At 42.0% G+C, this 24,884-nt stretch overlaps 1 long non-coding RNA gene across 8 annotated transcripts in view; it reads right to left on the bottom strand.

Moving 5' to 3' along the window:
• Window positions 1-24,884, bottom strand: part of LOC308570213 — a 114,089-nt gene that overhangs the window by 4,484 nt on the left and 84,721 nt on the right. Inside the window, exon 4 of one of the 8 annotated variants that reach the window (XR_014000977.1) lies at window positions 5,477-5,626. The exons of 6 other annotated variants lie outside the window; for them this stretch is intronic. This is a non-coding gene — a long non-coding RNA (uncharacterized lncRNA). Of the gene's footprint in view, window positions 1-5,476; window positions 5,627-23,073; window positions 23,143-24,884 lie in introns of those variants that run through there. One more of the 8 variants, XR_014000979.1, reaches the window with a different exon arrangement.

The following is a 24,884-nucleotide window of genomic DNA, read 5'->3' as shown; positions in this document are numbered from 1 at the left end:
GGAACAGCCATTTACCAAAACAGCAGAAAAGTTATCAGCCCTATTCATATGCACACAAATACTTTATATCTTTGGTAACAGTGGCCTAATAATTCTGGCCCCTCTTGTCTGTGATATCTTTATCCTCCACAGGTTAATCCTGCCAAGTTTCTTAGCTACAGTGTATGTCACACAGTGTATAATATCCAACAATGCAATTTTGCTAATCCTGTTTTATGAGCTTTGTGGCCCTGTCTGGTCAATCCAATAGTCGTTAAAAATCTCATGGAAGGTTTTTGGCAAGATCTCTTTTTCCTACGTAGCTTGAATTAAGTGGTTTAAGAGCCAAACATTGTACTTGAACATCTGCCAATGTCCTTCAGACACAGAATGTCAAGATACTTAATTAAATAGGCCTCCAAACTCTTTCAGACACCCCACCTTATCCAGTCAGCTCCAACATACTAAGTAGAAGTGTGTTTTATATATATATATATATATATATATATATATATATATATATATATATGCTTTCGTAGATTTTCACGGGTACAGGAATGCAGGTTTTGGTGTCTTCGGGTGTCTTCCCGTGTAAGAGTTGGGGTGTCTAGGCGACGTTTCGACGAGGTCTCACTCGTCATCTTCAGGCTGGTGCTTTCGGCTTCTTGTTACTGGAACAGAGCTCTGTTCCAGTAACAAGAAGCCGAAAGCACCAGCCTGAAGATGACGAGTGAGACCTCGTCGAAACGTCGCCTAGACACCCCAACTCTTACACGGGAAGACACCCGAAGACACCAAAACCTGCATATATATATATATATATATATATATATATATATATATATATATAATCAGTTCAATCTTTTTCAGTGCATTCTCCACACAACACAAACGGTCAAGTCGCGGCACATTCATGGCCCATTATCTTAGAAACAGATTAAAAACAAACATGTAAAGACGGTCTCATTAACAGTCCTTTTGTTGTCTTGTTTACCATTTAGTGGACTCATTACCATTAATTATTAGCAGAGGAAACGAGCAACACAGGAATGTTATTCTTTCCAGGCAAAATTTACATGTGTAAAGAAAGAAGCAAAGATACAGAATATCCGGGTTCTGTGCCATATCTCCATCCAGTTTCCTGAACAAAATGCACAAATCTTCAACCACCGCCACAACTAAAAGGACAGGGTGATTCATAATGAAGTATACCGTTTCCATTCACTATAAATGGAAACGGTATACAGTGGTGCCTCGCAAGACGAAATTAATTCGTTCCGCAAGTTTTTTCTTCTTGCGAGTTTTTCGTCTTGCGAAGCACGGTTTCCCATAGTAATGCATTGAAAATCAATCAATGAGTTCCTATGGAGACCGTCCGGGGACAGAGGGGAATCGCCGCTCTGTCCCCTCTTTTGAAGCAAGGGGCTGCGGGGAGAAGATAGCTTCTCCCCCTTGCCGCCCCTTGGTTCAAAAGGGGTCCGGGGAGAGAGGGGAAGGCGCTGCGCCTTCCCCTCTGTCCCCGGAGCTTGCGGGGTTGGCAACGGGGAGAAGCGATCTTCTCCGCGCCGCCCCTTGCTTCAAAAGAGGTCCGGGGACAGCGGGGAAGACGCGCTGCGCTTCCCGCTGTCCCCGGAGCTTGCGGGGCTGGCAACGGGGAGAAGCGATCTTCTCCCCGCCGCCCCTTGCTTCAAAAGAGGTCCGGGGACAGCGGGGAAGACGCGTTGCGCTTCCCGCTATCCCCGGAGCTTGCGGGGCAAGCTTCATTTTGCGAAGCAAGCCCATAGGGAAATTCGTCTTGCGAAGCAACTCGAAAACGAAAAAACCTTTCGTCTTGCGAGTTTTTCGTCTCGCGAGGCGTTCGTCTTGCGGGGCACCACTGTACTTCATTATGAATCACCCTGTATAGATCTGCTGCATGGACGTGGGCAGGGGGGCAGCTGCCCCCCTAAATCAAATAAATAAATAAACATACTTAACTATAAGTAAAAATAATCAGAGTATTTGTAATTGAAATGCTCACTGAGGTCACTTGGATGTGGCGCATTCTAGCAGTGCAACTGGCAACCAGCTGATCAGCAGGCATGGCTTCCGCAAACTGACCAATTGTGTCGCAGGTAGCTCAGTTTTGGAACAGGATAGGTGGGTCTCCTACTCCCCCCCCCCCAATAAATCCTGGCTTCACCCATGATCTGCCTGGACTGTCAAGTTACCTGCAAAGGCCCTTCTCTGTGTGCCCCCACCAAAGGAGTGGGTGCAGCCATGAGGGAGCAGGCCCCATTTGCAGAATGCCCTCTTCAAGAAGGCTAGCTGGCCCCCACATTGTGACATTTTCACCGCCAGATTAAGACATTTTTATTTCCCCCGTCTATTCAGCTTTCAGGGACGCGGGTGGCACTGTGGTCTAAACCACTGAGCCTAGGGCTTGTTGATCAGAAGGTCGGCGGTTCAAATCCCTGCGGCGGGGTGAGCTCCCATTGCTCTGTTCCAGCTCCTGCCCACCTAGCAGTTCGAAAGCACGTCAAAGTGCAAGTAGATAAATAGGTACTGCTCCGGCAGGAAGGTAAACGGTGTTTCCGTGCGCTGCTCTGGTTCGCCAGAAGTGGCTTAGTCATGCTGGCCACATGACCCTGAAGCTGTACACCGGCTCCCTCGGCCAATAAAGCGAGATGAGCACCGCAACCCCAGAGTCGGTCACGACTGGACCTAATGGTCAGGGGTCCCTTTACCTTTATATTTAAATTATACTTAAATAATAATCAATAAGTCAGGTTTTCCAGGCACAATAGTAGTGTTGTGTGTACACACACACACACACACACACACACACACACACCAAGCTACATTTTCATAATGTTACCTTATCCTGGGTGTAAACTAGTGCAGAAAAACTTGATTGATTGAATGGTTCATAAATTGCAGTTGAAACTGTGAACTGTAAATGGCACGTTACCTCCCCCATGGCAGGATGTTGGCACAGGATACTGCAGCTGATAGCACTCTCTCTCAATCCAGGCAATGAATTTCACATTATTTCATCTTGTTAAGAAATATACCTCCTTTAAGTATCCTCATTTTTTTTTTAACTCAGCTGATAATTTAAATTGGCAGAACCGAGGCATAGAAAGGTTTTAATTTGTTTAACAGCGGAAGTACTATTCTCTTCCCCACTTTTATACTGTTGGATATTCTTGTGGAGGTTTATATTGAGAGACTAAGAAATACTGATCTATTTGGGGCTTTGATGATGCCTATTTTCTTTCCTATCCCCTATTTTTTAATAATAATAATAATAATAGTAGTAGTAGTAGTAGTAGTAGTAGTAGTAGTAGTATTTTGAGGAATTTTAGTTCTGAGAGCAAGTGGGCGACTTATGTTCAGTAAAGTTTTTGATGCAGCCTATTGTCAATTATTATCCTGCTCAGTTCCTACGAGTTAGAATGTAGAGCCCTATTTCCATATCTCATCAATCTTCACATTCTCTCTGTGAGGATCAGCCATTTCTAAGCTCACCACCCACCCCTGCTTTGTTTGCTTAATGCAAATTGTACATCCTCTGATCACTGGTTCCTACTCAAGATGGCTAGATTACCTGCAGTATCAAAGGCAGTCATGCCTCTGAATGCCAGTTGCTGGGGACATGAGTGGGGTGAGTGGTTTCTGCAGATTTTTCCGTGCTCTGAGCAAAGACGGAAGAAGCAGAATTGCAATGATTGTATGACAGCAACCTGTGGATGCTCCGTACAAGTGAGTGAACAAAGGCAAGTGAATAAGTGAGTGAACAATTGCACATCAAATGCTGTGAAAACACCCCTTGTCCAACATATTCTTAATTGGGATGCAGAATTATTTTTAAAAAATCACCTCAGAATTTAGCATCCAACTGCAATGTGAATCATGCAACAACTTCAGCACTGGCTTGAAGGATCTGATGGAAGACCAGCACTCTTGACTCCCACAGTCAGTTGCTTCTAGAAAGCTCATAAACAGGACGGGTTAGACACAGTCTAGCCCATGGGTAGGCAAACTAAGGCCCCGGGGCCGGATCTGGCCCAATCGCCTTCTAAATCCGGCCTGCGTACGCCCCGAGAATCAGCATGTTTTTACATGAGTAGAATGTGTCTTTTTATTTAAAATACATCTCTGGGTTATTTGTGGGGCCTGCCTGGTGTTTTTACATGAGTAGAATGTGTCTTTTTATTTAAAATGCATCTCTGGGTTATTTGTGGGGCATAGGAATTCATTCATTCTTTTTTTCAAAATATAGTCCAGCACCCCACATGGTCTGAGGGACAGTGGACCGGCCCCCTGCTGAAAAAGTGTGCTGACCCCTGGTAGCCTCTAAACGTAAGATCTTCTCTTCTTAGCCACAATGGCTAATGACTATTGGTAGACACAACTTCCTTGAAGTGTGTTGGAATCTGGGTGTCCTTCATTCTATCATCTGAGTCAAGATTTTCCAACGAATTACTGAAAATATATAGAGATTCTTGCTAAAGCAACTTACAGTGGAATAATAGTAACAGTTGTTGCTATTATCCAGGGTACAAATCATTCAAAATATCCGTATTCTCTTTCCTAAGAGGAAACACGGGGGATTAGTGCCACTACCCACAAGGATTGTGGCCCAAACAGGGCCACTGAGGAACAAGAGGGAAATACCAGAATGCTTGTGGTAAGTCCAAGGGCTGCGGAAATGCAACCAATCTAACCGGGGTGGGAAGACTCCTCCCAAAATAGCCTAATCAGGACTGAGCATGTTCAGCAGTCCCAGAATGGAGAGGGATAGCTGGAAAAGAAAAGCAAAATGGGAAGGGAACAGTTGGCTAGAAAATGAGTGCTCTGTTTAGAAGGAAGCACACTCTGCAAGAGTTTCAGATCCCACTTGTCATTTCTGTGCTATAAAATACCAGAGGGGATGGAGAAAGGTTAAAAGGGGTATTTTCTCTGGCACTCTTTCACTACCTGAAAGAGCAATGCCATGAACCGACCAAGCCCATCCATAAACCAATTGAATCATTGGCATTACTGCCTGGTGTAAAAGGAGAAAATGAGTTCTGCCTTTGTCTGCTGCTTCTCAGCCACAGGCGGCTAGTTTCAGACAGCGGATCAATGCACCGTTCTTCGGGCGCCAAGGGAGTGTGATATAAGGAAACTTACATAGAGGCTCCACAAAGTGACAACCGCCTCAAGCTGTCAGGTCAAGTCCTCCTCCTCCTTGTCGTCTAAATGGCCGTCAAAAAATACGTTGCATTTGCCTGCCAGCCAGCCATATTGGTTTTGCATGCACTCTCTGCTAATTATAATGAGGAATAATTAAGCTATTTGCTAAATTAGCAGTTCTCGCCCTATAGCCTTGTGGCTGGGCAGAGGTCCACGGAGAGGGTTTGCCACGCTACCTTGGTGAGAATTTGTGCTGACAGAACAGTCCATTCGTCTTTGCGTCTTTAGACAGCTGTGCTTACCTAGCAGAATGTAAACATCTTTGAACTTTGCTTACTGGATAAAATGAAGCATTAGTTTCCTCCCGCATTTCCTCCTGCAAGATCAATCATATATGTAGGCTAGACACAGCATCCCTGTGTTTGTAATTAATCTCGTAAAGGCAGACACATCTCTGGATCGATTGCTTGCTATATTTGTCTGCAGCCTCAGAGAGGAAAAAGGGAATCGAGGGAAATATATAAGCAGTGAGAATAATCATCACCTCTGATCGGGACATGAAACACGCATGTAGGCAATCTATACTTTAGACTTACAAAACAGGAATATGCCATTGTGTCAGCTGATTCATTGCTGAAGTTGTCATTTAATAAAAAAAATTAAGCTTCTAGTTCTCATATGGTAAGTTGGAATTATTTCTAGGTATGCCAACAGAGATAAACTGATCACAGAAAGGTTAAAGGTTTTGTCTTGATATACTCTGCAAAATGACATGCAATGGGGTTTTGAGCTGGAAAGTTCTTGATTTGCCTTCTGCTACTAAGTTTCAAACCAAATAATCTGAATTACTGTAAACATCCACGAATAGAAGAGCCTGTAGATAAAACATTTGCTTTTCAAATCTGTAAGGAATCAAACCCATTTTTGTGCAAGGATTATTATGCTGTACAAATATTTAAAATTTGCCATTTGTGGGGGAAATGCCTGAAAATTAAGAGAAAGAAAAGGGAACCTTGTAGAAAATGTGGCTTGTTTTGCTTTCTGTTAATGTTCTTTCCTTATGATACTTGGTGGCAGTAGAGAAAGTGGACAAGATGTCGATTATTAGGGTAAAGTTGAACAATTTTACAAACATGAAGGGAATACTTGGACAATCGTATTCAAGAATTACAGGATGTACAACTGTTCATGAGCCGCTTCAGGCTATGCATATATTTATGAATATACAATCCTTCTTTTGAAATGGCGCTGTGCTGTTCGATTCACAAGAGAGTTACAATAAATGCTTAATGCTGAAATGAATTCAGTGATCCCCTCCTCCGTGAATTAAACGGCAGGAAGACTCAAAATTGTTTTAACACATCAGAATACAGAGAGATCAGACTCTCACAATGCAACTCTATAAATGTCTACTCAGAAGTAAGTCCAATAGAGCTCAACGCAGCTTACTCCCTGAGCACAGGATTGCAACTGCAGTCACTCCCCCACAAATCAACTCTTGAGTGCACTTTTCACTGCAGAATTCACACAGAAAAAGACTGCACTGTAAGTCTATTCGATATCATCATGTGCTTGGTAGCAAATAACCTCCCCAAATTTCAGCCACTTATTATTTTTAGGTTTTCTTTCTGTATACCAAAAGCATATTGGGCAGCAAGCATCCCCCCAAATTCCAACCAAATTATTTTATTTGGGAGGCCAATTTTTTCTTTTCTTTTTCTATTTACCTCTTGCAATTTGTTGGGGCAAAGATTTTCTAACAAAAGTGATCCAAAGAAGCAGGTGTAAGTGCCCAAACATAATTTTCTTTCTGAAAACCCAAAATGCTTTTTTCTATAGATCCCTGCACACTTGGGGCACTTTTTTTTTTAAACCCACCCCCCAATGAGGAAACTTTTACAAGCAAAAGCTGATCCAGGGAAGGGAATTAAGTTCCCTTCTTCTAACGCGACTTTTGTTTTGGGACACTTAACTACTAACATAATACACTGGAATTTGGTTTGGTATAGTAACCCCTCATCCCAAAATTTCTAAGGGGGTTTCTTTTTGGGATTTTTTTGGCAGTGAATTTTAAAAGCTTGGTGCTAAAGGGCTGATTCTCACAATGGGCTTTCTCTAGACTTTCTTCCATGCTGTCTTAGGAATGCTGAGTTTCCATTAGATTTTTGGATGTTACTGTAACTCCAGTACTGAGCTGTGCAGTGTCTTCTGAAAAGCTCATCTGGTCGTGTACAATGAAAGGCAACAATTCATGGCTTTCACACAATCAGCTGAACACACATTAGCCTGAATCAACTGAATCAACAGTGCTCATATATTAGAAAGTTATAATCAGATATTTCCATCATATCAGATACTTCAACACAAATTATGTTTTCTTTTGATCATGATTGCTACTTTGGGAAAGTGAAGTATACTATTTTGAGGATGGTAATACTGTATTCAAACAGCTTTAAAACGTTAATGTATAGTTTTTAGTTGTTGTTTTACTCAAGCCCAGTGCTTTTTTTTTATTTAAAAAAATGTTTAGGGGTACTTTCATTTTGATTCAAGAAAATCACCATTTTATAGTTCAAATTGAGAAAAATAAATACAGTAAATGGATAAAAGTACAAAGATTCACAAAATGTTTAGGGGTATGCGTACCCCTGCATCCCCCCAGAAAAAAGCACTGATCAAGCCTATATTCAACTTACTTCAGCATATAATACACTTAGGATTTTTATGAAAATGGATTTTTAACTGAATAATATTAGCCAATCACCCAGCAGTACGAAACCATTATATGCTTGCATAAGCTATAAAATGCAAATATTCAGAACATGAATTTTCACCATTATTCTTAAATGGAAGGCTAGACAATTTTAAAATGGCCATCCACACAAAACATTATCAATTTATTTTGCACAATCTGCACATGGATGAACATAGGAAACATCCTTTGAGCAGCAATACTTGTTCCCTTCGGAAAATGCATGGATTATTTTTTTTAATGCCATTGTTTCCAAAGCATATGCTAAAGACAACTAGATTTGGGCCATCTTTGTTGGAGAAAATACTTACAGAACCCTAATAGTGAGTCCGGCTGGTATCTTAAAAAAAAAAAGTCAATGGCCTTTCTGCCTGTTCATTGTTCAGAGAAATTAATAACTAAATCAAGGGACAAACCACTGGTCTGAATCTTTCTGCATCTATTAATCAGTTCCCTGTGCAGCAGCCTCCTTGTGTCTGCGTACAATCAGACGACAGAGGTGCTGTCGCCGGACTGTTCACGCAGACACATAAGCTGAAATGACAGACTGTTCTAGAATATCATTAAGAAGCCTGTTCCAGGGCTCTTTCTGTCCCCTCAGTGGCGCAGAGAAATGGGTCACTTTGAGCAAATAAATACCCTTAAATCTAGCTTTTTCTACAGCATCACTAGGAGGGGAGGCAAAACATTTGGAATGTCTTTGTGCAGATTTCATGAAGTTTGATCTCTGCACTCTTATAGAAGTCTCCTTGCTGCCTGTTGTCAGTTGCTTCCTGTCTGTGTAAAGGGAAAGGGGGAGAAGGGATTTATTTTATTTTTTGCCTATACCATGGTACCTCGGGTTACATACACTTCAGGTTTATAGTGGTGCCTCGCAAGACGAAAAGAATCCATTCTGTGATTCTCTTCGTCTAGCGGTTTTTTCGTCTTGCGAAGCAAGCCCATTGACGGATTAGCGCTATTAGCGGCTTTTAGCGGTTTATCGGATCAGCTGATAAGTGGCTTAGCAAAAGGGGGGGGGGAGGAAAAAAACCCCGCAGGAACTTGCAAGACATTTTCGTCTTGCGAAGCAAGCCCATAGGAGATTCGTTTTGCGAAGCACCTCCAAAACGGAAAACTCTTTCTTCTAGCGAGTTTTCCGTCTTGCGAGGCATTCATCTTGCGGGGCACCACTGTACATACGCTTCAGGTTACAGACTCCGCTAACCCAGAAATAGTGCTTCAGGTTAAGAACTTTGCTTCAGCATAAGAACAGAAATTGGGCTCCGGCGGCGCGGTGGCAGCAGGAGGCCCCATTAGCTAAAGTGGTGCTTCAGGTTAAGAACAGTTTCAGGTTAAGTACGGACCTCCGGAATGAATTAAGTACCTAACTGGAGGTACCACTGTACAGTGGTACCTCGGTTTATGAACTTAATCCGTTCCGGAAGTCCGTTCTTAAACCAAAACCTTTCTTAAACCAAGGCACACTTTCCCTAAAGAGGCCTCCACCGTTTGGATTCCGTTCTTAGACTGAGGTAAAGTTCTCAAACCAAGACACTATTTCCAGTTTTGTGGAGTTTGTAAACCGAATCGTTCTTAAACTGGACTGTTCTTAAACAGAGGTACCACTGTACATAAACTATTTATGGACTGATTAATGCTTGGGCTGTACAGGAAACAGGAAACAGCTTGAACATACCAGGAAATTGGAACTACCAGCCATCAATGACAGCCACCTATCTGCAGGCAAAAAAATGAGGGAAAATGTGCAGAAGAAACCAGGAAAAATTGCCTTTGGGAGGCAGTGTTTCTCCCCCCCAAAAAAACTTTTCATTGGTGAATAATTTGATTAACAAGAACTACACTATGACATTCAACAATCTTCTGAAACCCGTCTGTGTGGAAAGCAGCTCATGGAAGATCAAAAAAGATATGATATTGATATTATGTGGGAAAAAGGAAGAGAAAAAATGCGAGCGCCTAACACAAGTTGAAAAGAGACAAAAGAGAAGGAGACAGCTGCTTATGACACCTCAGACCCAGGTGAAGGGTTGATGAATCTCCTGAAAAAGATGTATGCTGAAGGCGATGATGAAATGAAGAGGTCAATTAACAAAGCCTGTGTTGAGAGCTGAGAAAAGCAAGTCCAAGATGATTTACCAATAGACATTTGAACAAATAACCACCTTAAAGGTACATCTTTTGTATGGGGCTTCTGCTGAGATCAGAGAAAGTGTGCTGTTTACACAACCTTCCGAGCAAAAACAATGAGTTTTACATTTCAGGTTGGAGACGGGAAATAAAGCATGCAGAAAAGCTTTCCTTTCAAATGTGTTGCCCTTCTCCTATGAAGCTTTAAGTGCTTTTTGTGAAATTGACAAATATAAGTAAGCTAGTTTGAGTGCAAAAAAACAAAAACCTTTTCATTGTAATTATGAAATACAATATTCAATAAAGCAATGTCTTATAAAATTATTCATCCTACTTTTAAATTTGGGTAGCTCAGTTGGTTAGAGCATGGTGCTGATGATGCCAAGATTGCAGGTTCGATTTCTGTATGGGGCAGCTGCATATTCCGCAGGGTTCTTTCCAACTCTACAATTCTGATTCTACATCAGCTTGCTTATATATTATCTCCACTGTTGGAAGCATTTGGCTGACCCCTGTGAGAACCCATGGCTGCAATCCTATACTCCCTTATATTGTAGGACTAAGGTTAAAAAAGGTAAAGGACCCCTGGGTGACCAAGTCCATTCAAAGGTGACTATGGGGTGTGGCCCTCATTTCGCTTTTCAGGCTGAGCGTGCAGGTGTTTGTCCACAGACAGCTTTCTGGGTCATGGGGCCAGCAGGACTAAACTATTTCTGGTGCAGCTGAGACCCATAAAACAAAATGCAACTTACAGTACTTCTGAATAGACAGTATTGCAGTGTAATTTACATGTTTGCACCAGACAAGAAAAGGACTTCAAAGGGTGCCTCCAGACCAGGGGTCAGCAAACTGGTCCACTGTCCCTCAGACTTTGTGGGGGGCTGGACTATATTTTGAAAGAGAAAAAAAAAGAACAAATTCCTATGCCCCACAAATGACCCAGAGATGCATTTTAAATAAAAGCACGCATTCTACTCATGTAAAAACACCAGGCAGGCCCCACAAATAACCCAGAGATGCATTTTAAATAAAAGGACACATTCTACTCATGTAAAAACACGCTGATTCCCAGACCGTCCACAGGCCGGATTGAGAAGGCGATTGGGCTGGATCCAGGCCCCAGGCCTTAGTTTGCCTACCCATGCTCCAGACTGTCATTATTTTCCAGGAAAGATTCAAGCTCAAAGTAGAAATTTTTACACTGCCTGACTATTGTATATCACAAGAAGAAACAGTATAAATTGGGCAACTGTGGCAATTTGATTTAGTAACATTGGCTTGGACTGTGTTAATTTCCCCTTTTTCTCACTTTTTGGACTGTCTTCTTTGTTTTGGTACTTGGAAATTTTGTTCTATGGCCATTTTGATTTGCTCCCTCTAGAGGATAAAGTAAAGTTCGGCACGGCTTAAGACAGTGGAATTTTCCAAGGGAGAACAAATCCCGTGGGAATTGACCTTGACATGAGTGGCCCACAAGAAGAGATAGTGACAAGAGCCAAGATCAAGCAACAACAGCAACAACAACAGCTGCAGCTGCAACAGGCAAAGAAAAGAGGTTCAATTTCAGGCGCAACAGCCGGATCAGCAGGAACAACAGGTCAAGACAAAGGAGCAGCCGTCTCTATGGAAGCTGTGACAGAGGCCTTGCTCAAGATAAACCAAACCCTGGAGTCTTTGACAAAACAGACTTCAGAGAACACACAAAAATTAACAGAAATATCAGCAAGACTGAATCAGAATACAGAATCTATAAATAGATTGGTAGAGGAGAACGCCACCACGCGTCAAATTGCCGAGGAGGCCAAAGCCACTGCCGGAGAGACACAGGAGAAGCTAGAGCCCCTTGCCAAGAAGGTCTATGAGCATGATGCAACATTGGCCTTGTGGGACTTACAGAGGAAAGAGAGAAATTTAAAATTAAGACTGATTCCGGAGAACGAAAGAGACAGCCTTGTGGAATACTTGACACGGGAGTTTGTGGATTGTTGGGACCTTGAGGAAGACGAATTTAAAATTACGACTGCCTTCAGATTGGGTAAAAAGCAAGATAGAAAGACACCGAGAGACTGTTTGATTACACTCAGATCCAAGGAGGAAAGAGACAAAATATTAGGATTACACTTCGAAAAGGCCCTGCAAATTGGAAACTCAGCTGTACAGATCTTTAAAGACATCCCAAAATACATTCTGGACTTAAGAAACTTTTACAAGGACCTGGTTCTCTTGCTAAAGAAGAACACTATTCGCTTTAGGTGGGAGTTCCCACAAGGACTGTCATTTGACTACAAGGCAAAGAAAGTGAAAATAAAGACAATTCAAGACAAAGACAAATTTTTGGCAAGATACCAGGAGGATTTACAGAAGGGGACTGTGGACGTACTTGCAGAACAGAGGAGAGCATTGGACATCTTGAATCTCTTGCCTGGACAAAAATCATTACCATCAGAAGAAGAGCAACAACTTGGAGCTGTTGGAGGAGTCTTAAGAAAATAACAAGATGGCTCTGCAATTCCTTAGTTGGAATTGTAATGGGCTCAATGGGCCTTTGAAGAGAAGACAAGTATTTCATATATTGAATAAAGAACAATTGGACTTGATATGCTTACAAGAAACTCACATAACCAGAGCCCATAGGAGATTACTTTCAAATAAAAGGCTAGGACAAGAATTTATTTCATCAGATAAAGTTAAGAAGAGAGGAGTTGTAATATATGTGAAGGAGAAATGGGCTCCAAAAATGATATTCAAAGATGAACAAGGGAGATATCTGGCTGTGGAGATACAAGTACATGGAGAAAAATTCTTAGTTGTTGGAATTTATGCACCAAATGAAGGCAAATCTGACTTCTTTAAGAGACTTCATGAAACCTTGACGGACTATTTGGATTACAATATGATAATCATGGGAGACATGAATGGCGTGGTCTCCACTAATATGGACAAGGCACAAAGATTAACAGTCACTAAAGAAGGGAGACTCCCTAAGACTTTTTTCGAAATGACAGAAAATATGGATTTGATAGACATTTGGAGAACAAGGAACCCTCTGGAGAGAGAGGGAACCTTTTTCTCCCAAGCAATGATGACCTGGACCAGAATTGACCAAATCTGGGTTACTAGTGGACTGGCTCCAAAGATTAAGAAAGTGGAAATCTGCCCAAAAACTTGCTCCGACCATAACGCCGTGAAGATGGAGATGAAACCCACAATAACTGGTCAATTTAGATGGAGAATGAATGACACCCTCTTTCGAGATAAGGAGATTCTCACGAAGGCCCAAAAGACCCTAAAAGACTATTTTGAAATAAATTTGAGGACCGACGTCGAGAAAAGAGTGATCTGGGATGCAAGTAAAGCGGTTATGAGAGGACTTTTGATTCAACAAAACTCAATAAAGAGGAAAAAACAAAATGAGAAAAAAGAGAAGATCTTGGAAATGATAAAAGAAGGAGAGAGGAAATTAAGAACAAAACCAAAGTCTCAGGACATTTTAAGAGAGATCAAGTTATATCAAACCCAATATATGGAATTGATGAACCAAGAGATTGAATGGAAGATAAAGCAAATGAAGCAAAAAACTTTTGAATCAGCAAATAAATGTGGTAAACTTTTGGCATGGCAATTGAAGAAAAGGCAGAAACTAAATACAGTTACAAGTCTAGAGGTGGATGGAAAGAACATATCTAAACCCAATGAAATTAGAAATTGCTTTTTAAGTTATTTCAAAAAACTCTATACTCAAGGCCCGCAAAATGAAGAAGATATAGACAAATTCCTTGGAAGATATGGATTACAAAACATCTCTCAGCAAAGTAAGATGGACTTGAACCAGAGAATCTCAGAACAAGAGATAGAGGCTGCCATTCAGAATATGCAACTGGGCAAATCTCCGGGACCAGATGGATTGACTTCTAGATACTACAAATCGCTGAAGGAATGGTTGATTCAACCATTAAGAGAAGTTTGTAATGAGATCCTTGAAGGAAAAAGGGCACCTGAATCGTGGAAAGAGGCATACATTTCACTCATACCAAAGTCAGAGACTGAAAAGACCCAACTCAAGAACTACCGCCCAATATCATTGCTCAATGTGGATTACAAAATTTTTGCAGACATTTTGGCAAAAAGACTTAAAAGAGTTTTGATGGAGATGATTCATAAGGACCAAGCAGGCTTTCTCCCTAAAAGACACCTGGCGGACAATGTAAGGAATGTTATAGACATTCTGGAAAAGCTAGAGGTGAATATAAACACTAAAGCAGTATTGATATTTGTAGACGCGGAGAAAGCCTTTGACAATATTTCTTGGAGTTTTATGAAGAAGAATCTGCATAGGATGGGGGTAGGTCCGGGTTTTGAGAATGGTATGGCTGCAATATACTCTGAACAAAAGGCCAAACTGATTGTAAATAATGTGGTGACTGAGGAGCTTAAGATAGAAAAAGGAACACGACAGGGGTGCCCGATCTCCCCATTACTCTTTATTACAGTTCTGGAGGTCTTGCTGAATATGATAAGAAATGACCAGCAGGTTAAAGGTGTGCAGGTCGGAGCTAAACATTACAAATTAAGAGCGTTCGCAGATGACTTAGTATTGACTTTGCAAGAGCCAAACACTAGTACGAAAAAGGTATTAGAAATAATACAACAGTTTGGCCAGGTAGCTGGATTTAAGTTGAACAAGCTAAAAACCAAAGTTTTAGGGAAAAACCTAACAGATATGGAAAAGGAGAAATTTCAAGAGGAAACAGGTTTGACTGTGGTCAAAAAGGTCAAATATCTAGGGGTTTATCTAACATCCAAGAATCAGAATTTGTATAAGGACAACTATGAGAAATGTTGGTCAGAAATCAAAAAAGACTTAGAAATATGGTCAAATTTGAAACTGTCAATGTTAGGCCGAATTGCAGTAATTAAAATGAATGTATTGCCTAGAATGTTATTTTTGTTTCAGACCTTGCAGATTATTGACAAGATGGAATGTTTTAAGAGGTGGCATAAAGATATTTCGAAATTTGTCTGGCAGGGCAAAAAGCCCCGAATTAAATTTAAAATACTGACAGATGCTAAAGAAAGAGGGGGTTTTGCCCTGCCGGACCTAAAATTGTACTATGAGGCAGCAGCTTTTTGCTGGCTCAAAGAATGGATGCTCCTCGAGAATACAGACATCTTGGATCTGGAAGGTTTCAACAATGCTTTTGGTTGGCATGCATATCTTTGGTATGATAAAGTTAACAGTGCCTTCAAAAATCACATTGTTAGAAAAGCATTGTTTAATGTTTGGATAAGATATAAAGATCTATTGGAAAATAAAACCCCTAGATGGGTGTCACCAGTGGAGGCTAATGCTGTGAAAAAACTCAATATGGAGGTCGGATGGCCGAAGTATTGGGAAATCTTAGAACAGGATGGAGATAAGTTCAAATTACAAAGCCAGGAAAAATTGAAACATAAAGTGGAAAATTGGTTTCAATACCGTCAAATAATGGAATTTTTTAAACAGGACAGGAAAGTCGGCTTCCAGGTGGAAAAATCAAAATTAGAAACCGAATTGCTAGAACCTACCACTAAGAATTTATCTAGAATGTATAACTTGTTGCTGAAGTGGAATACAGAGGAGGAAACAGTCAAATCAGCCATGATTAAGTGGGCACAGGATGTTGGTCATAACATTATGTCAGATGACTGGGAATGGTTATGGAACACCGGTATCAAATTTACGGCATGTAATGCCTTAAAGGAAAACATTATGAAAATGGTATACAGGTGGTACATGACCCCAGTCAAGCTGGCAAAAATTTATCATTTGCCCGATAACAAATGTTGGAAATGCAAAGAGACTGAAGGTACCTTCTACCACCTTTGGTGGACATGCCCGAAGATTAAGGCTTTCTGGGAAATGATTTATAATGAAATGAAAAAGGTACTTAAATGTACTTTTCCTAAAAAACCAGAGGCCTTTCTCTTGGGCATTGTCGGCCAATTGGTGCCAAAGAAGGACAGAGCTTTTTTCATGTACGCTACAACAGCAGCAAGAATACTCATCGCAAAGTATTGGAAGACACAAGATCTACCCACTCTGGAAGAATGGCAGATGAAAGTGATGGACTATATGACATTGGCAGAGATGACAGGCAGAATCCGTGATCAAGGAAAAGAGACAGCGGAAGAAGAATGGAGAAAATTCAAAAGATATCTTAAGGACTATTATAAACTTAATGAATGTTAGAGTGTTTTGGTTCTTAGGAACAAAGGGATACAGTGACATAAGGTTAGAATATAGAGATGACTAAGATGATTAAGGTTGGAAAGTAACAATTGGGAGTTGCTATAAAATTATGGACATTGGGATGCAGAAAGGGGGGGTATGGGGAAGTCTTAGAAAAGAGGTTTATGAAAATATGTTATGAAATTATACGTGTATGTTTGTTTTCTTAAGTGTTTGTTTGTTTTTTAAAAAATTTCGTAAAACCAATAAAAATTTTATTAAAAAAAAAAAAAAATATATTTTGAAAGAGAAAAAAAAAGAACAAATTCCTATGCCCCACAAATGACCCAGAGATGCATTTTAAATAAAAGCACGCATTCTACTCATGTAAAAACACCAGGCAGGCCCCACAAATAACCCAGAGATGCATTTTAAATAAAAGGACACATTCTACTCATGTAAAAACACGCTGATTCCCAGACCGTCCACAGGCCGGATTGAGAAGGCGATTGGGCTGGATCCAGGCCCCAGGCCTTAGTTTGCCTACCCATGCTCCAGACTGTCATTATTTTCCAGGAAAGATTCAAGCTCAAAGTAGAAATTTTGGGTTGCGCCATCGAAATGGACCCAAGCACTTTATCATTCCAGCACAGTGTTTCCCCAAATTGGGTCTCCAGCTGGTTTTGGACTACAATTCTCATCATCCCTGACCACTGGTCTTGCTAGCAAGGGATGGTGGGAGTTGTAGTCCAAAAACAGCTGTAGATCCAAGTTAGGGAAACACTGCTCCAGCACGACAAATCTACTTAAAAACAAACAAACAACCTTTCACAATTAGGAAAGTGGCAAGGACATGCACTGAAAAGTATGGGATGAACAAATGAGGAATAAGATGACATAGAAACACCCTGCAAACGAATCAAGATAAATCCTCATTGTCGTGTAACTAACTTCCTCTCAAACAAATTGAGTGAATGCTCAATGGACGTAGCCTAACCTCTGTGTTAAGCACGGTGCAATCATAAACTGGTTGTCTGGAGGAACCCAGAGATGATGGCCTAGTCTGTGTGTCCCATCAAACCTACTTAATAACAAACTAGGGTTTAATGTGAATGCACAGTGTGTTGGTGCCACTGAAAGGTTCTCACTCTACTCCTTCTCAGCTCAAATTGCTGCTGCACCCTGGATGAAACAAGCTAGAGTCTGGATAGTCCTATGTCTGAACCTGGGCTCATGGTTTCTTCCCCAAAACAAACCATGAGTCCAAATTCAGATGACACAACAAGCCTGATTCTGGCATGTTTTGTCTATGGTGTGGCAGCAGGAGTGAAGGAGGAGTACACCCAGGGAACTTTTGACTGATATGCAGCAGAATGCTCGTATGTATATTAGACCAGAAACAGAGCATAATGTGCATTAAAACCACACCGAGAAAGTAAGGTAAAGGTAAAGGTACTCCTGACCGTTAGGTCCAGTCGTGGACGACTCTGGGGTTGCGCGCTCATCTCGCTCTATAGGCCGAGGGAGCCGGCGTTTGTCCGCAGACAGCTTCCGGGTCATGTGGCCAGCATGACTAAGCCGCTTCTGGTGAACCAGAGCAGCGCACGGAAACGTCGTTTACCTTCCTGCCGGCGCAGTACCTATTTATCTACTTGCACTTTGACGTGCTTTCGAACCGCTAGGTGAGCAGGAGCTGGGACCGAACAATGGGAGCTCACCCCATCGCGGGGATTCGAACCACTGACCTTCTGATCGGCAAGCCCTAGGCTCTGTGGTTTAGACCACAGCGCCACCCTTGTCCCCCGAGAAAGTTTAGTGAATATTAAATGCAACTGATAAAATCTTGCCGTTGATTAACTCAATTCACACTGCATAAATACACATCATACGTAATCAGGAGTCAATGGGAATCTGGTCAGCTCCCTCAAGGCATACAAAAGAAAAATTTAAAAAAATCAAGTGTTATCAGTACCACTGGGACTCATATAACAATCAGTGTTGCTCAGCAAGCTGTAAAAGAAGAGAGCAATAATTCTGCATCACAGCTATGTGTAATTTGCACAATAATACAGGTGCACGTGCAGATACGCGCTTCCTTACTGCTGCCCCAAATTCCAAGCAAAGGTAACCCAAATTATGTGGAAGAAAAACGGGATTCAGTGAACTACATTAAAATATTGACATTTGCCACCAAGATGACAAGATCTGGTAAGAGCCAATTTCACTACGAGTGTTTGTTCCAAGATGCACACCACTGTCAGCTTCCATAGAGTCCGGACATTTGCCACGTTGCAAAATCCAAGTTTGGCAGAGGTGGCCAGAATGCCAGAATGCAAAAGAAGAACGACGTTCCAGTGTGCTGCTTTAGCAGGGTTTTAGGGGAAATGCTGCAAGAGTCTACTCCTCTCCCACTCACCCGCATGTCGTCCTATTTTTAGCTAGTGAGTCATGGGTGTCCACAGAGAACAGGCCCACCATTTCTAGTGGACCTCGTGACAAGCAGTGGTGGTTCTTAGCCTGTGAGGAACATGGTTCTTAGCCATGTTTCAGATCTGCCCCTCCATTTTCCCTCAATTATTTTATGAAATATGATCTGAGTTAGACACCTGTTTTTGATGCTTCCTTTTGGCTTTGAGTTGACTTGCCACTCCAGAGGTGGTTTAAGGGTGGTGCAACTGGTGTGGTTGCACTGAGCACAGTGGTGCAGGGAGCGCCAAAACAATGGTGTAAAACAGAGCGCCAGAGGCTGGGGGTGTCTAATTTTAGAGTTGCACAGGGTGCCGCTGAAATTTGAGAGCCCAAAGTCCACCACTGCCCAACCCTAGCAGCTACACTAAGATTGTTATCTTGCCTAGCAAAACAATGTATGTCCGTTTTAATAATAAGAATAATAAGACTAATGATACCCTGTACATCTGGCTGGATTGCCCCAGCCACTCTTTGAAACAAAACAAAATAAAACAGTTTTGCCTGAGAGATTTGGCCTTTCACATATTCAACTATAAGGGCTGTTGGTAAATGAAAAGAAGCTGGTCATCTCTGAATTCTATTCCAACCCCGGCTGAGTGATGCACACATCTGTCCAGTTGTTAAGTGCAAAATGTAGGGATAAAGCAGGTTTATATCAGTGGTGTGTTCTTTGGGTAATGAAAGAACTGCCAATGCAATTCCTTTGGAATTCATTTTAAAACAAACCTGCAAATTTGACCATCAAGTTGTTGATGATTCTTGATGAAACACAGTTGTCATTTTAAAGAAATCACATCCAAACCACCGAAGTGTGCAAATGTGAGGTTTGTTGTGTGGGTCCACTTACAACGGAGCATCTGGAAGTTGAAGCTTGCAGGGAGCATGTTTTTATGTTTCCAGAGTAATTAACAATAAACTGTTGTTTTATCTTCTTGTCTCTAGCTTTGGGTTACGGTTCATTTTCCATCTTGTTTGCCCTTAGTGGTGAGCGGTGCAATCCAAGGACAATAAACATTATATTAGATGCCACAAACAACAAAACAATTGTGGGGGCTTTGCCATTGACTGCCCTGAGTTCTCTCCTTGTTCACTCATAAGCATCTGTAAGTGCAGATATGCTGGGGTACATAAAAGCAAAAATAATGATATTTCCTCCATTTAAAAAATAAATAATAATAACGACTCTGCTAGTTTACCACCCACATGATAAAATATACTAATTTAAATTTACGGGAATGAAACTGAGTTGGCATTAATTGCAGAAATGGTTTTCGGTTTTTTTCACAGTACAACTGACAGTAATTTCCCCACCAAGGCAACTTCACAATTTTACATTCTGGGCAGTGCATGTGGGTTTATATCCATTTTATCCCCATAAAAACCTTACAAGATAGCTTGGGAGTTAGCCAGTTGTGCAAGGCCACCCATAGCTAAGTTAACATTTGAACCCAAGACTCTCTATCTACCAAACCACAGCTGGCTATATAACACTTTAATATGCGCAGCTTTCGCCAATAGTGGATGCAGTCCAGGAATACTGTGTGAGGGACCACTAAATGTACAGGCTTCCTTGAAGTTCCCACTATTGCCACACCTGTTGCCGAAGAGGCAAGCCACGTTTCAAACTGAAAAGCAGCTTGCCTCCTCAGTCGTGTAAAAGGCATTGGTGGTGATTTCTTTAAAATCTCCGAGTACATAGTTTTCTCTTCCCCAACAAATGGCTTCAGTGGATTGGGAAACGGCTATAGCTCTGTGACAGAGCATGCAGAAAATCCCGGGGTTCAATTTCCAGGACCAATGCTCTGAATAAGGCAGCTTCCTGGGATTTCAGTCATTGTCTATACAAATTAAAAAGGACAACTCTGGCTCTTGATGATAGTGGCTTGAAAGCGGGCGCAATATCCCTGTCTTTAAATAATTTGTCATCAGAGGGAATCTGCCTTGGGGAGGTGTGTTTGCAGCCCTCTCTCTACCAGTCACCGAGATAAGATATGAGCTTCCTTTGAAAAGATAAGAGTCATAAAGCATTCTGGAGAGAGAATGGGTGCTTAGCTAATAGATGCGCATAATTGCTAGGTAACAGTATTCCTTGATGGGGAATTTTGACAGCCAGTTTTGAGTGGCATCACAAAAGACACGCAATGTGTTCAGTGCCTGTACTCATTTCCTTGGAATCCTCCACAATATCAGCTGTAATTAAAGAGAGAGAGAGAGAAGTTCCCAAATATTTCAAGATCTCACGCAGGCATTTTTGTGGCATTGTGTCAGAGAAGTGTATAGGCGTTAAGAGCAAGTGTTGATATTTCCCCTTTGTTCCAGCTACGTGCTGTAAGGAGCTGAGAATGAATTGCATGGGAGTTAAAGAGAACGCGGGTTGAGGGTGGGGAGAGAAACACGCTGTGGTCTGGAGGGAAGGGGGGAAGCTGTAATTACCTTCGTATGTACAGGAAGGTATTAGAGAAATGAATGGGAGATTGGCATGCTAAAAGCCAATTTACACTCCCCACCCAATGAGGCAAAGGGAAGCAAAGATGCTATAAGAGACCAGCTGGCAAGGGCAGCATTCTAAAAAGGCAGGAACGCTGTTTCAAAGGCCACATAACGTTCTATGGCCAAATGGTTAGTTTTATTCTTTCTGTTTTATCTTAGAAATAATTGTAGCGTCTTCCCTTTGTATTAGGCCACCAACCGTCCATCTTTAATTTCCACAAGTGCATGCAAATTAGGAGTTCATGTTTTTCAAGTTGGCAGCGTGCATATCAATTTTTTGAAACCCAGCTACAGCTGGGGGGAGGGGGGCAGTGTGCAGGGAAGAGGCAGGGTGCACTTGGGAGCGAAATGCGTGCGCGACCCGGTCCAAGTTGCACAGTTTTATAATTATCGAAGCTGAAAAAGAATATGCTGTTTGGTAAAGGTAAAGGTACCCCTGCCCGTACGGGCCAGTCTTGCCAGACTCTAGGGTTGTGCGCCCATCTCACTCAAGAGGCCGGGGGCCAGCGCTGTCCGAAGACACTTCCGGGTCACGTGGCCAGCGTGACATCGCTGCTCTGGCGAACCAGAGCCGCACACGGAAACGCCGTTTACCTTCCCGCTTGTAAGCGGTCCCTATTTATCTACTTGCACCCGGGGGTGCTTTCGAACTGCTAGGTTGGCAGGCGCTGGGACCGAACGACGGGAGCGCACCCCGTCGCAGGGATTCGAACCACCGACCTTTCGATCGGCAAGCCCTAGGCGCTGAGGCTTTTACCCACAGCGCCACCTGCGTCCCTGTTTGAGTTGGTTATAAAACACAAATCTTGAAGAGAGAACATGCCTCACCGTTCAGAAGTCCTTTCCCTGTTCTTTTTGGGGAACCTCAGCTCAATCACAGTTTACTTTACCTATTTGCATTAAAGGTACATATCAACTTTTTAAAATTTTGTCTTAGCTATTTGGGGAGACTCTTGAGTTCAGATGGCGAGAGGGGGAGATGTGTCCTTGGCTTTGACCCGGATATTCCAATTATTATCCTGTAGACCCATCTACGCATCACCTATGAAGAGTGTGAGTGGGTCACTTTAGAGTGGTGTGCATACAAAGCTCAATTTGAGCCACAAAGTGGCAGAGTTTAGGTCTGGACTATTTTGATTTCAAATGTATGAAGTATGCGGAAAGAGGGCGCTCTGTGCATGTGCGAAATGTAATTTCCTTAAGTCACACATTAACCACAGTTGCCTCCGTACCTCTCTGAGGAGGGAGCAAAGATTCTAAGAATGTGACATTTCTAGATAAGCATGGCCTTAGCATCTTTCATATTCAGAAATGTGAGCCCTCTAGATGCAGATCTGAGAAATCTGAGATTTTGATTCCTTTTAAGCCAATGGAGTCACCGGGTGCCATCTTTTGTGTAGGTCCATCTCAATTCCTCAACTGTAGTTGTAACCAACACTTGCCCTCTCGTCTCAGGTCTACCTGGCTACACTGCTAAGATGATCTGGAGAAAGCTACTGTCCTTGAACCCTCTAGATGTTACTAAACCACAACTCCCATCTCAGCAAGCGTGGCCAAAGCTTCCCCATATCTGGTCTAGATCAACCTCCTCTGTCTTGGTGCCTTCCAGCTGATCTGGACTACAACTCTCAATGTCCCTAACTATAGGCTATGCTGGCTGAGGCTGATGGGGTTTGTAGTCCAAAACAGCTGAAGAGCATCAGCTTCAATGAGACTGCTTTAGATAAGTTATGTATCCCACTTTTAGCTTCAGAAGTGTATAGCTGTGTGGGAGTGATTTGCTCATGGCTTCCCATGGCTGAGTGGGGTTGAAATGCAGACCAAGTCCAATGTTATATGAACCATACACTACTGACACTTATTCTGCAATCTGATATCCACTTGCCTAGAACTAAACCCTGCTGAACTCAGGTATGCATCAAACTGAACTGTAACAAAGCAGCATGCTTTCTCCCTGCACAAACTGTTTTATAACATTAATTTTTGCAAAACTAACTTGGCAGTTCCAAATGTCTCAATCACAAGAGACAGAAAATCAGAATGGCCGGCATTTTCAGTACAGTAATAACTTGTTTTTTTCTAGGCTTTCATATTCATTACAAAGACACTATGAGTATATATAGCTGTGATGTTTGAGCGCACACAGACACACACACACTACAGTGCTGCAATATTTTGATGGGTTTAATAAGCTAAACCTAATAAAGGGGATATACTATACTCAGTACAAATGTCAGGTTAAGTTAAATCAAAACACCAAGCAAAGTTCTGGATGCAAATAATGGCTGGCAGGGATAATAAAGGAAGATGACTTAATTTCTGTATTTTGGGTGGTTTGGAAGGAAGACATGCAAAAGGTGGTAATTATTTGCTATGCAATTAATTTGCTTAAATTAGCTGTGTGGTGCATTTTGGTCAACTGCCTCAGCTGGTCGTAGACAACATATTCCAGTGATCTGACAAGGGAATGCACTTTTCTAAAAATAAAAAATTAAAAACCCTCAGGAAACTTGGTTCCATTTAATTTCAGGTCATATCCTACTACAGTGGTACCTCTGGTTACGTACTTAATTCGTTCTGGAGGTCTGTTCTTAACCTGAAACTGTTCTTAACCTGGAGCACCACTTTAGCTAATGGGGCCTCCTGCTGTTGCTGCACCGCCAGAGCATGATTTTTGTTCTCATCCTGAAGCAAAGTTCTTAACCCGAGGTACTATTTCTGGGTTAGCAGAATCTGTAACCTGAAGCGTATGTAACCCGAGGTACCACTGTACAGAAATTTCATGCTGATTTGAAAGGAAAATCTGAGCATATTCAGCAGATCCTTAAAAGTTGCACTAACTGTCAGACTTGTTGAATCTCAGGCATGTCACACACACAAACACACAGCAGGGGTTTTAGTTCCAGGCAAAGTTATGACAGCTAACCAGAGTGGTTGAATGGCAACTCAAGCATCCTGAATAAGCAGAATCTGGAATTTTTGTTCAGTAAATCAGCCTGCCCCCACCCTGGTTTAAAAGACAAATGTCACACAATATACTCGAAACAGTTAGGGCTACAAATGAATGTAATGCAGAGTTCCTCAACCTGTGGGATGCAATGTCTGTCGAAGTGGGTCATGGACTTTGTAACTAAATCCAAAATAATTATTGTTATTAATCCTTAACTGGTATGATGAATTCCTCTTATAGAGGCGATCTGTAACAGCCTGAAACAGCTCCCTGTACAAGCATCTTGTGGTGAACTGTCACTGGATCAGTTAACTGCCAGGATTAGTTAATACAGTGGTACCTCGGGATGTGAACGGGATCCGTTCCGGAGCCCCGTTCACATCCAGAAGCAAACGTAACAAGCGACGGCACGTCTGTGCACACATGCGTCGCTTTTCGCCACTTCTGCGCATGACATCATTTTGAGCATCTGCGCATGCGGCGAAACCCGGAAGCAACGCACTCCGTTACTTCCGGGTTGCCGCGGAGCGCAACTCGAACGTGCTCAACATGAAGCATATTCAACCCGAGGTATGACTGTAGTTAAGCCAAGAGTGACCTGAAGTTTGCTTAGTTGAAATAAGTAATAGTGTATCAATAATGACCTGAGACCATGCCTGGCAACTTTGAAACCTCTCATTGGCTTAGTCACTGGCAAAATGCAAGCTTAGCCATCCCACTGATACTCAGACTTTGTTATTTCTAAC

The sequence above is a fragment of the Podarcis bocagei genome (genome assembly GCF_964188305.1).
Source record: "Podarcis bocagei genome assembly, chromosome: 12".
NCBI lineage: Eukaryota > Metazoa > Chordata > Lepidosauria > Squamata > Lacertidae > Podarcis > Podarcis bocagei.
Note: the sequence above shows the minus strand (reverse complement) of the source record. Positions and strands in the feature narration are given on the sequence as shown.